Consider the following 4,268-nt stretch of genomic DNA (forward strand, 5'->3'; position numbering starts at 1 on the left):
GTCACACAAACATATTAAATAAGTAATTTATTTAGTTTACATTCATCTTGACTGCAGGTGATCTCATTTGTAAACATCCACACTGGAACTCAATTAACAAGAAACAAGACGGTGTGAAGCTCTATAATTTTTCTGTTTAAGCAATAACATCATATCTTCGATCCTAGCGAATCTGCTCATTTCCCGTGTAATACTTCCTGGTCCTGACGTACTCGATATTGTTATTACTTGCGTGCAGGATTTACGTATAAGCTACACAAGCTATAGCTTAGGGCCCCTACTTTCTTGCCCCCCCCAAAAAAATTAAAATATTGTATAAATATAGTTTTACAAAATAGTATAACAGACGTGTAAATGGCCCCATCTCTCAAATAGCTTAGGATCTTATCAAGTCTAAATCCGACTCTGATTTAGACTTTAAATCCGGCAATATCCTGCAATCTCCCCAGCTCTGTGTCGACAACGATCTTCATTTGGATCACTTACCAGTTAGATTCACACTGTATAAACTGCGTCCAAAATATTAAGTAGTATTATTTCTAACCACAATAGTAAAGCAGGTATTGGCCCACCTTACTTCTGCATCGAATCGAGCTTTGAGAAATACATTGATCAGCATCACCAACGCATTTTCACTGGAAGTCTTAATATCACTAAAAAACAAGAACTTAAGGAATCCATGCAATCAGTCCCCAGGTTCAGCATTAACTGCAATCCTAGTAGGAATATTTGCTTTGAAAAGATTAAAAATAATCTCAACCAATTTATTTTTATCGCCAGCTAGCCACTCAGCTCCTTTGAAAAATGGGAAACATCATGTTTACAGTGGCATTAAAAATAATATTAATAAACTTGAATTCAATAATATAAACAGCATGAGTTTCAATTACAAGGAAATTAAAGGCAAAAAAGCTTAAACCCTACTTTATTATTACTCCGATTGACAAAGCTAACAATAATTTTAATATTATTTGTAAAAACTTCTATCAAGAAATTATTAGTAATAAACTTAATAATAAGATTACTTACCAGATTTTTAAAAGTCAAGAAAACTTACTTATTAATAGATTCGAAGCATTTCACAAAGAAACTTCAAATTACCAGTAAACTTTACTAATAAATTTTCCAGTTTTCACTTCCAAATTTCATAAAATTCCGATCGAATTCAGATATATTATTAATGGAGTAAACAATTACAAGAACTGATACTTAATTACACAGCAACTTAATTAACAACAATAATCAGGAAGTTATTAAAACTTTTAACAAGCAACAAATTTGCATTGTTGCTACGATTAAACTGCTACGATAAACTGCTAAGATTTTAAGAACTTATACACCTTCTTGCAATTTAATAAAATTTATGATATTTTAATTGAGTTCATTACCTGTTTAGTAAAATTAAAACTTAATTGATTTCGATAAATGGGACTCTTGTCTGAAATGTACAATTTTACACAACTTTATTAAATAGCAAAATGAAATTTTTCTACAAATTAACGGTATTCCTATGGGAACTAACTATTCTATTGCCATCTGCAATCGGTTCCTGATCGTTAAGGAATATAGTTTTATTAACAATTATCATAAATCAAGGCTATTTTAATTTACCTACAGGTACGTTGAAGACACCATTATCATTATTAATTAAAATGAAATTCAAAAACCAGATATCTGCCTTAAATGCCTTAAATTTAATAAAACTAAAAATATAACACGGAATCATATCATCTTGTTCTACAAATTTACAGATTACTGTATTTGATAAAAGAAGACTTTCCAGTTTCAAAATAATAAAATTAATTAATTTGAAATCACATCTATAGAAAGGTTGTTGCTAACACTATTATTAATCAAATAAAAAGAATTAAAAATATTCGTAATAACAAAAACGATTTCACAAAAGATTTTAGTTTATTAATTAAAATGCTAAAATATAACAATATTCCATATAATTTCGTCAAAAACCAGCTAATTAAACTACAATTGTCAATTTAAAAACTATTTTCACCATCAAACTGCTATTTTTCATGAAAACATTTGACAAAATTCTTACATTAGTTTTATTTAGACATTAGATAGCCTAAATCTTATATCTAATTATTAGATAGTCTAGAATGATTTAGATTACTCTATCTAGGCTTACATTAGACTGTCTAATAATTATTATCTAGCTAGCTCTTTTGTTAACAAATGCATGTATAATGTATGTAATGCATTTCGGCTTCCAACTCTCAAGAAAGAACGCTTGAGTGAGTTCTGTATTTGACAATTTTTTTCCCGTTTTCTGCTTTTATTCACTTTTTAGGTTACCCATAATTTGTAACAGTTGCTAAATACCCCTTTCGCATTCTTTTTCTCGATTCCTGAGTTTAAAAAATTCAGTTATTTTGGTATTGAGCTCAACATTTTATTGCATTTGTTGAAATAAATACTACAAATGTTACCATTTTATTGAAGTGATGCGAACTGATGCTTTTAGAGGTTACTATCGGATTTCTCTTTGGATTTATAATCTAGATAATCCGATATCATTTTAGTAATTATTCATTTTTACTACACGATTTTTAATGTTACTATAGAAGTTTTTTCTAATTATTTTTATTATTGGAGAAGTCAAAAAACAAAAATCAGCATTATGTTTGTAAATTTTGCAAGGTTAGTTTCGATAGTTTAACTCAGCTGCCAAAATGCAAGTAAACGAGATAGGATATGATGATAAGATACGATAAGAATGGCTGGACAGGAGTACTGTCCCATCTATTATAAACAAACAAACAAAAAAAAAAAAAAAAAAACTAATACATCCTAAGGCTGAAAGTAAAGATGGATTGGAATTAGGGTCGTTAACTAGAAGAAAGTTTTTTATTATTATTATTATTATTATTTTTTTTTTTTTTTTTTTTTTGAAATTTTGAAATGCCTCTAAAAAATCTAATTCACCAATGGAATTGGGAGATTTTAAGAAATAACTCGTCTTTTTATTTTTTACTTTATATTTATTAATCAAATTTTCTTTTATTAATTTTCTAAATGTTGGATTGCGTCTGTTTTACATGTTTTTTGGACTCGGCATACTTAAATTGAAAATTATTATAGATTTTTAAGCTCTCTTATTTGCTTAAAATTTTGTTGCTAAACAGTTTTTCCAAAAAAAAAAAAAAAAAAAAAAAATTAACCGGTCCTTTATACTAGTTCCAAAATTTACATAGATTTTATTTTTTCGTGCATTGTATTCCTTATTCTATATATGCATGTTTTGTTTTTTGTACTCGCTTTGCTCAAAATAGTTATTTTCATGCTTTTTTTAACTTGTTTATGTTTTTAATGCTAGAATTTTACAAAATATTTTACACTGCTGACTTCGGCCTGTAGCAATTAGACTGATAAAGATACGGATTACTTTGATTGCTTTTATTAGATTATTTTAAACTTTAATTTGTGTCTTTATTGATTCAAAAACAGGCTGGTTTTTTTTCCCCTTCTTCTTTCTTGATATGTAGTGAAGTGATTCCTGAAGTGATTGATTCCTGAAGTATTCCTGAAGTGATTGATGGCATCACTTGATGAAGAATCAAAACACAATTTATTCTTCAGTATTACACAGGACAGTTCCAAAGACGCGTTACAGTCTTCGAAAAATTACGATAAACACGCTGAAACAACCAGCAACACAGCCTTCAAGATATCAGGCTATAAAGGTGAAGGCAGCTTCAAGGCAAATCACTAAAATCACTAACTCCTGACTCGGTCGATCGCTCTCGAGTTAATCTCTGAACTCAACTACTAAACTCAGCGTACTCTACTGCACTCTAGATACTCTTCATTATAAACTTCACGATAAACTGCTACGACGCGTACAGGCAGGATGTTTATAGCTTTTGACCTGCCTTCGGAAACATTCTTGGGAAAATTGGTAAGAAATCGTTTTAGAATGGTCTCACGCCGTCTATGGCATATAGCCGATTTTGTAGCCAAATGAGCGATTTCGCGCCTAATCTGGCAACCCTGCCTTTCCTTGCCATTTTATGGCAACCCGCTTTGAGGAGAAGCTATCTTACCGTAGCTGGGCATTTCGCAACAATATATTAACGAAAAGGATTTAAAGAAAAGATCGCCTAAATGCGAAGACTTGTAGTGACTCCAAAAATTGAGAATACACTTAACTTTGTTTTGATAAATGTGATTTTCAGTTTTCAAAGTTTTTATTATTTTAAGCAAATAAATTCTTACTAATAAATACGAAGATATTTTTATTTCATACACTT

This window comes from Stegodyphus dumicola, chromosome 9 (assembly GCF_044657685.1).
Source record: "Stegodyphus dumicola isolate Sdum_Otavi_A_Nest chromosome 9, ASM4465768v1".
In the NCBI taxonomy this organism is placed as follows: Eukaryota; Metazoa; Arthropoda; class Arachnida; order Araneae; family Eresidae; genus Stegodyphus; species Stegodyphus dumicola.